The 12515-nt window shown below is 34.0% G+C and overlaps 1 protein-coding gene across 5 annotated transcripts in view; it reads right to left on the bottom strand.

Annotated features, from left to right (window-relative positions):
* Positions 1-12515, bottom strand: part of PACRG (parkin coregulated) — a 253865-nt gene that overhangs the window by 176134 nt on the left and 65216 nt on the right. The window lies entirely within an intron of this gene.

The raw sequence follows: 12515 nt of genomic DNA, 5'->3' as shown, positions 1-12515 counted from the left end.
AGCGTTGTCCAGACGCTTCTTGAAGTCAGTCAAGCTCGGTGCTCTGACCACTTCCCTGGGGAGGCTGTTCCAGTGCCCAACCACCCTCTCGGTGAAGAAACTTTTCCTGATAACCAGCCTAAAAATTGCCAACTATTATTAGAGCTCAGACTGAATCAACCCCTGAGAACTGTATGACGGTGAGAATTTTAAACAGGCAAGTTTACTTTAACTCTGAAAGGAGTAAAGTAGTCTTAATATCTGTGACAATCAAGTTCCCAAACGTATGTATGCTATGCCATTTTGTATCAACTTATAGCTGCTCACATTTCCACCCAAACTGCTGCACAAGAACAGGTTAGACTTTGGCACAGACATACAAAGCACTGCAGTTTTCACTTGGTTGATATGTGGTTTTTGTTTGTTGGTTGGTGGTTTTTGTTTGTTTGTTTGTTTGGGGTTTTTTTGTTTGTGGTTGTTCCTCCCCCCCCCCCCCCCCCCCCCCCAAAGCATATGAACTGATTGTGGAATATATTAAGGAAAAAATACATTAAAAGATCAGTTAATAATATTGTCTTTTACATTGTGGAAGCATAAGGTAAGCAACAACTGAAAGGAAACTGAAATTAACCTGAGTTCAAGCTTGGCTCTGTTAAAAGGAATGTTTCTGCCTCAGTCAGGGGCTTTATCCAGGGCCTCCAGTTTAACAGCCTAGGAATACTATGAGCAGCAAGGTTCCAGTGCTGTTATTAAATGGCAAGGCAAAGAAAGGGTCTCCCATCTGAAATGGCCTTGTAAAGAGTCTGAAAGGACAAGATAAGAAGCACAGAGTTGGAACATCACTTACTGCACAGGCTGAGACAGGTATTTATGATTTCTTAAGTGTACGACTCCTGGCTTCTGACCCTAGTGGAATTTCTTCGGATATGAACAAAACACACCAACATTAATTGTGTTACTTTTTCAGAGCAGAACTGTACTTCAGTACACTCAGTCTTCATTATAAGATGAGATTCACTGCATTACAATACAACTCATGTTCCTGAACAGATATGTATTTAGACTGAATTTGAGATTACACTGGAAGGAACACCCTTTTTTAGCCTCATTTTAGCCTGAAGAAATTTTCATCTAAATATTCATACCTCTTTAAAAATCATTATTTGTGGTCTTCTGAGGTATTATTTGTCTAACTTTTTTGAATAATTCTTTAAATAAGGCATGGATTTACCTGCACATATGAAGATAATGTTAATTAAAATGTAGAAAATAAGTTCCAATGCATAGTATTTAAATTATTTTTAAGTATAATGTGCCAGTTTTAGGTTTCTTGGGGGTTTTAACTCTGATATTATAAATACAGACTTCCACTAGGTCCTACAGCACTTAGATGGTTTCATTATACATAGATTATTTAGCTGGCATTCCTTTAAAACCAAAGTATGATACATTTTTTGGTGTGATACTGAAGGAAGTCACAGGAGACAAAACTAGCAACCCACAGATTCTGTCACTTAGTACAAAAAATGCAGTATTTATAGTTCCCTACAATAGTCTGTTTCCTGAGCATTAATGTGCAAAAGCTGAAAGCCAAGGGGAACTATCTCATTTATGTATTTAAGATAATTTATTTTAGCCCTGATAATCTACCACATGCTACTACTACTGTCAAATATCCACACTGCTATGTGAAACGTAAATATAGATTCAGTCATCAAAGTTTTCATAAAAAAAATACAATTCAGCCCCCTCAAGAGGGTTTTTATCAGACACATTTAAATGAGTTTCAGTTTTAAAGGTCTTGGCCATTAATGTCTTAAAGATGCAATAACATTAGTTTGAAACTAGCACTTATTAAGAAAGTTACATGGTTATGAATGAAAACAAATGTAAATATCTTTGTCTCATTTTAGAGGTAGCTACACCATCTCACTAACACCACTGCTACAAAAAAAGCAAAAGTATTGCTTCAGTGGGTTTGATTACAAGGCATTAAGCACATGCTTAAATCTCTGCAGGAACAGAGCTCTTTCATGCCATATTGATAGCTATTTTATTGAATCGAGTTGTCAACAAGTTTCAAAGGAAGAGGGAATTTGGAAAAAAAAAAGGTTAAAATTTAGATCTTATTCTTTTGGAACTTTTCATGAATCTTAATCTGAATTATTTCTAGTCAAGGACACATTTACACATAATAAAGCATGTAAAATGCATTTCTTATTTGAGTATAAAGCTTAAAACAGTTCCTGCTGTACTGTCCTCATGAATAACTTCATATGAAGAGAAACTCTTCACAGATAAGCAAGAGGAGATACAGATGAAAGAACCAACAGGGAAGAAAGTAAAAGGGCAATAAAACTAGGTATTTAGCAAACAGATATTATTAATTAGCAGAATAACAATGTGAGGATGAGAGCAGTACTGAGCCCAGATCAGAACTCTGCAGCACAGTAGATGTGAACATGAATTTGATGTGAAAGGTTCATAGAGGCGAGTGATGAAAAAATGACACTGAAATGAGGATGAACTAATTTATGCTTTGGAAACAGTCTAGGAAATGAATTGGAACTGAGGGGAATAAATTTGCCCCGTGTACATGCCTAACATATAGTGGACAACAAAAATGAAACAATGAAAGGACAACAAAATACACAGTGTTTATCACAAACCTGATGAGAACAGACAACCACTATAATACATTTCTGAAGTAGAGACATTTGTTGAATATGTTTTTAGAACATATGTTTTCAGTGATAGTGAACTTTTCTCTATTAATTTTTATGAGACAATCAGTGTGAAGTTTTCTTCAATATCTCACATTCTCCTTTACACAATTTACGATTTTATAAAGCCATATTATAACTGTTTAACACCTCTCTTCAATACAGCAAAATAAGATGTTTACAATTTGTATTTAATTGTCACAGTTTATTAGCTCTACAGCTTTATCATCCTTAGTCAGTCAATAGTATATACAATATACCAATAGCCAGTATATATGCTGAGAACTGACTTAAATGTTTGAGATTCCATTTATACAACAGAAGTAATTCATAATAGTGATCTAGTTGATCTGTACTGCTCTGCTTTTCTTTATTGAGCTATACTATGTTCAGAAAGTATACTTGTCTATGTGAGTTAGGTCAGGATATCCATGGCTACATGTTATCAGATGATTGTGGAAGTTACAAAGCCATTTTTTTCTTACAGACGCTACAGATACCTCAACAAGCAATAAGCTCATACTTGTTTATACTACAGCTCTGTGTTTTTCCAGGGAAAAATCTGCCTCCAAATTTTCATATTAAAAGACTATTTGCATCATTTCTACATTAGCTTTCTTAAATTAAAATGCACTTAACTGTATGCCATTTTTAACATGAAATTATAAAAAAAAACCCAGACCTGATAAGACAAAGTAGTTGAAGAAATTATTCAGTCTCAGCCTCAAAGTAGAATGGCCACAGTATCTGACTACCAGAAATGAAAACATCAAACATACATTGATTTTTATGTTGTCAATTCCATTTGTTTTGCCAGAGAACTCCGCAATATTTGGGTAAAAGGAGGAAAGCTGACAACTAATGGACAGAGAACAAGCCATCCATTAATTGGGATAGGGCTCAGAATCAGAGTAGATGCAGAAAATTCATCAATACTGTGTTTGTGGCACTGAACAAAACTTTCTGACAAGAACAAGAAGCACTTTTAAAGACAGATGTTTCTGCTTGCAGCTTAAAGATTAAAGGGGAACAAGTCCTGTCACTTCTAGATGGCAACCTTTGTATCTAGGAAAAGCTTATTCTGCCTGAAACACAGTATAACAAGATGTCTTGGCTATATTACCTACTTACCTTCTAAAAAGTTTCCATTTTTAGGAAGAGAAGTAGCTGTTTAACTGAAGGAGGAGGAGCAATTTGTTTTCGTCCTATATGTGAATCTACCAATTTCTGAAGCTTACAACATCACGTGTGTCCTCTGGGGTCCATAGTAATGTGAATTGTCTTTATCCAAGTGCCTAGCAAATCATGGTCACATAGCAGCAGTCGACCTTTCTTTTCAATCTATGCACTTTTCAGGAGTTATAAATCAGTTGACTTTCAAGCTCGATGAGATGGCATATGCCCTGGTTTGAAGAACAGATGGAGGCTTGGGGGAAAATTGTTTCTGCAGGCTTGCTACAAGCAGCACTGCTCCATAAAAGTGAACCATTCGCACTAATTTCTCACATAAATTATATAGGCAGGGAGCACCAGCCCATTCAGCAGAAAATCTTTCATCTAGCTTTCAGAGGTCATTTAGCAAATTTAAATTAAAGTTATTTCTGATACATGGCTGAGTTTTCATTCCATACGCTTTCAAGAGATGGCAATTTACATCAAATAAAGGAATAGCTTTAATTGTGTATGCAGGGAAAAAGGAACAGTAAATTAACTGCCACAATATTACTGTTTTCTAGAATCCTGGGATAAGTTGTGACTATTAATTAGTCACAGAGGAATTAATAATTGAAATATGGCAGCTCTGTACTATAGGAATCAGGTAAACTGTCACTACTCTTCGCATGGCCTGTTTTAGACTCCAGCTGAACATGAATCCCCAGATTCCGCATTTATGTTGTTAAAAGGAAGGAGATCTCAGTCATTTCCAGGAAAACATTCTTTACTTTTGAAGGGAAACATATTATTCAGCTGTTAAGCAAACGTACGTGTCATATTTTTAATAAATATGGTACTTTAACTGAGCATAGAGAAAAGACATTTCATTAGATTTTTAAATTATAAGTATGAAAGAAATGGAAAAGACCAGAGGACTGTAAAAAACCTAACTTAGAAAGAATTAAATTTTTGTGAGCCACAAGTGGTAAGAATGAAGAGATTGCATTGAGTAACCTCTAATTCATAATGTGACAGAATTCAGTGTTTCACCGGAAATATTAGTTTAAATGTACAAACTAAAAACAACCAATGAGAATGCTGAAGTATTGAAATAGTTACTTTGAATTTTACAGGATTTCATAAAACCATAGTATTTTGCTGCAGTGTTTTGAAATAGCATTTTGACAAGTTTCTGTTTTAATCTCTAACATCACAAATTTCTTCTAAGACCTGCAAATATATCTCCTTTTCAGATGTGAAAAAGAACTTAACGGAAAAGAGTAAAGTCATGAGTGGTTTGTAGATTAATATTAAGAATTACAGAGCCAACACAGAAATGCATGATATAGAGTCATTGGCTATCTAAATTTCTAATGACTGTTTTAAGCATGCAGTTAATTGATGCACTGTTATTAAGAAATGTTTTTCAATTGAAAATTAATTCTAGTATAGTGCTTTTGAAAAGCAAGATTTGAACAGACTAAATTTATTTGGAATTAATGTTACTTAGTGGTGGGATCAAATCAATGTAGAAATTTCAAACTTGAGAAACCTATCATTTCAACACTTTCTGTGACTATATGTATCATGAGATGGAAATTGGAAGCACCGAGAGTTACTCAACAACTTTAAAAATGTTGTCTTAATTGAAGGACATCAGCTTGGTACCCTATTTTAGTCTGTAAATGAAGATGGTTAATCTTAGCTAACTCACATAAAATGCTAGAGTCAATATAAATAGTGACTTTTGAAGAAAAAAACAACTACGTACATATTCAATATAAATATAAAACAAACACATTAAATATAAATGTAATTAGATACAAACTAACACTTCTTAGATGTAAGAGAGAGATTTAAGTCTGCTGTTATCAAAAGTATGATCATAACTTATATAATTTTGATAACCCAAGACATTATAATTTATAGCTGATCAGAAATGGATTCCCATGAGCATTATCAAGGACTAAAACCATAATAGATCAGTAGGAAAATCTGTAGTATTACAGGGAGAAAAAGGGACAAGATAATGCATAATATTTCTCTATGGCAATAAGGATCCCATTCCAATGCAGTCAATAGGAATTCTATTGTTTTATTTGCTAGAAAAGATATTGCATTTATTCCATAGCTCTTCTGCATGATTTCAGGTCATAGAGTGGGCGTAAGTATAGTATACACACAATACTGCTTAAGAGATTTAAAGGAGTTTTCATTTAAATGAAAATCAGGTCATAGTCAGTAAGATGTGGCCATTTTTTAGTATTACACACTTAAAAAAGGAAACTAGAATAGACTTGTGATTGCAATTTTTAACAATCTCTAAGAAAAAGTCACATGCACATCAGCAAAGACAGCAGTTTTGATAGTCACAAAGAATAATGAATGGCATTTGTCTATACACAACTGTTTATGAACAGGTTTTGCTTGTGCTTGACTCAGTAAGCCATAGTATACAGACTACTGACAATTTCTGATTTAACATGATGCAACAGATCTATTGCTACATTTTTAGTTTAAAACTTTCTTGCTACCATGCTACATCTCAAGGTTGCTGTATTATTGTCTCCACAGAAAACTGAGGTTTTTACTGTCCTTTAAAAAATAAAATTATTATTTTCCAAACTATTCCTTTACACTAAATTTGTTAATGTATCTGTGGTTTGTTTTTTTTTTTTTTTTCCCAGAGGCAGCATTTAAAATTTGTTTCCCCAAGACTTTATTTCTTTACCTCAAATCATTCTTCTAGTCTCTCTAAATTATTATGTATTATTTCTGGCTTAAGAAATTCTTGCTTTCAGTTGCCTTCTCTTGAATCTGCACTGCAATTTTCTGTTATACCAACACAATTGTATTGGAGACAGGCTTAAAAAGGATCACTGAAATGACTAAAAAAAAGAAGCCCTCTGGAGAAGATAAACAGAAGTCTATTGCAGAATGAAACTCTGAACCATTTCTTAAAACAATAATGAAGACATTAAATAAAATAGAAACTAACACCACTCTGTGCCTAAGCATGATACATGGCCACTCCTCTTTGTATATAATCTTGCAAAAAGCTTTATTTTGTATGACAATACTTGTGGGGGATTTACAAGTTTTCTTCAAGATGACCGTGTCCTCTCAACATCTTTTATTAATAAGATATTAAACATAGTTTAGGAAAGAATGGAAGTAGGAAAAAACCCCTCTATATATGAAAATAAATCCAAGAGAAAATTATTATTTTTCACAGCCCGTTTGTTCTCCTTTCTTTCAGATAGCTGAGGCTGTAATTCCATGAGCAGCTAAACTAATGTAGCAGTTGATTGCTGCCAGGGAAAAAAAAAAAAAGAGATCCTTCAACTCCTTCCCATTCCTCACCATATTTCACTACTGTTTCTCTCTCCTTCACCAACACAAAGCTTTAGTACTCATGGACCCTTTTGTAATCAAAGTTCACAGGACTGTGAACATGTTGCTAAACAGGTCCACCTTTTTCCCCAGAGTTAGAGTGAGAAATTCACTCACAGAGGGCTCTGATAAGCATCAGTGCTAGTGCCAAGTATGCCTTAGAAATAGACAGCAGAAGACGTGAAGGAAAGTTGGACCTTCCCCTTCTGATGGCAATAAGCTATTAAAACCTCTCAACTTCTAGAATTACTTCTCATTTCTATAAATTGCAAGACATTAGTATAATAATGGGGTCATTCTGTAGGGTAAATGAGCTCCCTCCAACTACTTTTAATTTGTTCTGGGATTTGAACTTTGGGAAGTGTAACCTAAGTTTACTTAATACTACATAGGGAATAACATACAGTGTTTATTCATGTGGTTTAATGGTGAGACAATGCCACAAAAATAAAAAATACTGAGACACATTACTTAGCTCTGCAAGTGAAAACTTGTCTCTCTTCCAACTATATCGGTTGATATGAAAAAAATATATTATCTCATGCTTAAAACTTATCCCTCAAACAAGTAAAAAAGGTTGCACTTCCAGGAAAAGAAAACAAAATTTAAACCCCAGCTATTTTATGGAGAAAACCCCCAAAACAAAGCCCAAAACCAAAACAAAAAAACCCCAAACTGAACCAAAAAAACCAAAAAAAGATTTTTCTTGGTGCTGGATATAAATACCAGCTTAATCATAGCAGCTCAGAATTTTATATAAACTAATATACAACATGCTGATAAAATCAAATGAAGAAAGAGAGATGCTAATAAAAATTGCAGTTCTGTGGCATGTTCAAATTACTTGTAGTCCCAATTACCAAAAGCAACCTTCAATAGTCTGCACAAGGAAAAAGTGTACACACAACTCAAATTCATGTTAAGTGCAGAACACTTTCTTCTACTAGTGTTATCTAGTTTCTATCATAAAGAAGTAATTTTGCTACCATAGCTTATACTTGCCCCTGAGAAAAAAACAAGCTATGTAGAACAAAGAGGATGAAGAGAAATTAAAATGGTAAAAGTCACATCCTTAGTGAACATAGCTATTCTGGAAAAAAACATAAACCCCAAAAGATGGAAATCATATTAATTTTGACATTTTGCTTAAGAAGCTTGCATTTTTGAATTTGGTTTTATTTGTTTTGAAATTGCTAAAATTCTTTTGAAGAATAGAAGCTCCCTCGCCCCATAATGACTTTCATAATTAACCCTACTCTCTAAAAAAATAATTTTTCAAACATTCTGATGACTCTGTACGATACAGAGAGTCTGCATTTCAAACACATTCTTAATAATTCAGAAATACTTTCTCGGTTTTATCAACTTTCTTAGTCAAAGGTTTAATTGCATTCTGACCTTTTTTAATTCAGTAATGTATATTTAAAAATTGAAGTCCTTTTCGGACCTGGACTATAAGCTTTTATTATTCGTAGTTTGGTATGAGATTGTGCAAAAGAATATATTACTACATTTTGAAATAAAATTGTGTTAAACACAGGGAAAAAGAGAACTGCAGGATCCCACATAAGTAGTCAAAGGGCTTATAAATATTTTAACATGTTCTTTTTCTAAAACAATCACTTTTTACTATTATCTGATTCTAAATTATCAAAAAGTTATGTTCCAAACCTCTATGCTTGATGCACATCAGAAACACATTTTCCAACCATACCATTATTATTCATTCTCTGTTAGTGGACAAAAATTAATGCTTGAAATTTGGAAAGGCCTTTGAACATTTGTTGAATAATTCAACCAAAGAAATTGTTTATTTCTAGATCTCAAAAGCTATTGCTTTATCAAAAATATGAGTATATTTGCAGCCATTTTAAGGCACTAATAGCTATATAGTTCTATTTAACAACCACTGTCTATTCAATGAGGGAGCATGAAAACAAATTATTTAAATTAGATATTAAAATATTACATTGAGTGTATGCCATTTAGCAAAGAATTCACTGACTGCTAGTAGATCCCCTGAATGGGGACTAAAAGTCTTGAATTCATTTTGTACGGATTCTTTCACTTTAGATGTAATCAAAGCCATAAATTTGTGTAGTGTTACAAAGATGGTGGGTTTCTTTTAACAGGCATAATTAACAAGTCATTTTATATTTACCTTTATATGACAAAAGGACTTTTCTCCAGTTTTGAAAACAAAGATTAGGAACACCGAGACACTCATGGTGTCTTCTTTTCGATTACAGCCTCTAACACCAGATAATTTTAGTCTGGTATTATCAGAGCTTTTTACTTTTTTTTTTTGTTTGTTTGTTTGTTTCCTCTGGATGGTGTTCTTTAAAACCAGGTTCAATTTCCTGTTCTTGTATATAATGATTCATATGTTGTAAACATATTTTTATCTGTTCATCTGTTTTCTTCCATTAGGTCGAAACAGGTTTATTTGAACTTGCAGTGACAGTAAAACGTGTGAACCAGAATGCCACTATTACAGGAGTATTCAAAGAGATGCCTTTCTAAACTTAAAGACTTAGACTGAGAATTCACATAGAAGACACATCTTGCTATAATGATCTTGTAGTAAGATTTAATTTGCTTTGGTCCCATTTTTAAGGTACCAAGGTAAACACCATGGTTTATCTGCACAGTTTTATCTTATCTATGCTTAGGATTTATTTGGAATAAAAATGCCTCTTTCTAAATGTAGTGCATTTTGGAAATAATTAAGCTAAACAACAACAATAACAACAACAACAACAACAACAAAGTACTATTATTTCAGAATTAAAGACTCAACAGATGCAGTTATTCAGAAATAGTTTTGATTAGTTCATGAACTTTATACCATATCTAGGTCTACAACCATAGTTACATGTAGCCAGCCCTTACAGGAAATTAATCATGGGCCTAAAATTAGGGAGATGTAGAACTGTTACATAATCAAAGGTCATTTGTGCATATTTTTTGGTACATATTAGCACAATTCATGAATATGAAAACATTTCAGATTCTTCTGTTCTAGCCGAAAATGACTGTATTCTGTCCACAGAATTACAATATGGTGGATAAGAGTCCAAAGTGTTTTCAAAAAAATATTTAATGTCCGACAATTACAGTTATTTTGTTTTGTTTCAGTAATTATAAAAAAAAAAACACAAAGAAAGAAAAAAACAAAAATCAACTGTGTATTTTGCAGGAAAGAACAAAATCCTGTAGTATTTTCTTTTGTCAGAACAAATCATGTTTCTGAGACCCCTCTGCATTTCTTCTCATGCACCACTTGGTAGACAAACTAACAAGAGTGAAATGAACCATGATATACATTACATCTAAACAGAGCAAAAACCCCTTTCACAATAAAACATTATTGTGCAATTATAGTAGGATTAAAATATCACTGTTACCATTTATTTCTTCTTTTTTATCCTTCCACCAGAATCACAATTCATGCAAATAAATATAGTTCAGCCAAGATTTTATAGAACATTTTGCCTAGACACTTTCCATTATTAAAATATTTTTTCATTTTCATGAATTTAAGCAGTATTGAGTAAAATATATTTCTATAAAGGATTACTTATTTAATCAGATTTACAAATAAATATGATGAACTGAAGACAATTAGCCATTAGATGTATGTTGGATATTTTGTCTATTTTCATGTCCTTAAAGAAGTGAGAAATACAGACCTTAGTTTATCTGCACCTTGAAATATTAGCTAATGATAAACAACATTCCCACTCTTTTGCAGTGTTGGGCAGCCTCTAAGACTTTAGAAGCTGTATAATGTAAAGTATGAACTAGAAAACTCCTATTTGCCTGCTTCATCTACTTAAACTGCACAATAATCAATGATGGTTGCATGCCAAATTAAACAACCGCTTCAAGTAATTCTACCTCAGTACTGTTTTCTTGAGTGCCTGCCACAGAACTCAGTCTGGATTGATTTGTGACTAAATCAAGTGGCATGGAATAAGGGAAATAAGGTTGGACCCTGCCACATGCTCATGTAAGAATGGAACAGTCCGCTACTATGCTGCCTTCTTGCATGCATGCTGAAGTAGTGATAACTGGTTTTGAAAGAAAGGATTAACAGCAATAGCAAAAGCAACTGTTGCATGACATCTCAGTCCTACATTGCACTAGCTACATGCCAATGTTTTACTGTGGTAGGTGGACACTGGGGAGACATTAGATCTGTAAGACTGCAAATTGTGTTAAGAAAAAATACATGCTGGATCTTTGACTAGAGACTCTGCTATTGTGACTGTCTTAAGGTAGTATGTTTTCAACAATTCAAACTGTCAGCTACAGGGAGCAAGCACTTACTCTAGACATTCAGCTGTGGTCGGAAGGCTTGTAGATAGCAAGTTAGCAAGATGTCATAGAATCAAAGGATCATAGAATATCTCAAGTTGGAAGGGACCCAAAAGGATCATCAAGTCCAACTCCCTGCTCCTCACAGGACTACCTAAATCTAAATCATATGACTAAGAGCATTATCCAGACACTCCTTGAACTCTGACGGGCTTGGTGCTATGGCTACTTCCCTGGGGAGTCTGTTCCAGTAACTGACCACCCTGTCAGTGAAGAACCTTTTCCTAATGTGCCATCTGAACTTGTCTTGACAGATTCATTCCATTTCCTTGTGTCCTAAGTCAACTAAGCAGTCACTAGCATCATCTAGTGGAATGCCAGTCCTTACAGTGGAGGTATATGCATCCGATAGCAATTAAAATGAGGTAAATTGCCTGTACCTCTCAGTCTGATTTTTAGAAATTAGAAGTTATAATGCCTCAAGATAAATACTAAATTCTGCAGATTTTTGCAGTTCCTTGCAAATCACCTTTGGGTCTTACCTAGTGATGACAGATTCCAGTGCAGACTTATGCTGTAAGCTTGTGAGTTTTAGTCCAGAAAGGGCATTTCTAGGGTCCCCTAAAGACCAGTTGCACTGAAATCTCATTCTGATCAGGGGCGAAGTGTTGTTGGATAGAGATTCCCTTTGCTGCAAGAACTACTAATTGTTTCTTGTGCTGATTCAACACTGCTATGGGCAACAAAATAGTAGCCCAAATCTCTCTTCTATACTTCAATAAGCAAAAACACTACCTTAAAATCTAGTTACTAACAAATTACATAGTCCAACTTACCACGCTGCAAGTCTAATCCTGCTGGCTTCGTTAGGAGTAGAATCAGCTATAGGATTGCAAAATCCCTCCTTTTTGTGTTGAATTAACATAGCTATACCTTTAAAAATGG

This window comes from Balearica regulorum, chromosome 3 (assembly GCF_011004875.1).
Source record: "Balearica regulorum gibbericeps isolate bBalReg1 chromosome 3, bBalReg1.pri, whole genome shotgun sequence".
Classification (NCBI taxonomy): domain Eukaryota; kingdom Metazoa; phylum Chordata; class Aves; order Gruiformes; family Gruidae; genus Balearica; species Balearica regulorum.
Note: the sequence above shows the minus strand (reverse complement) of the source record. Positions and strands in the feature narration are given on the sequence as shown.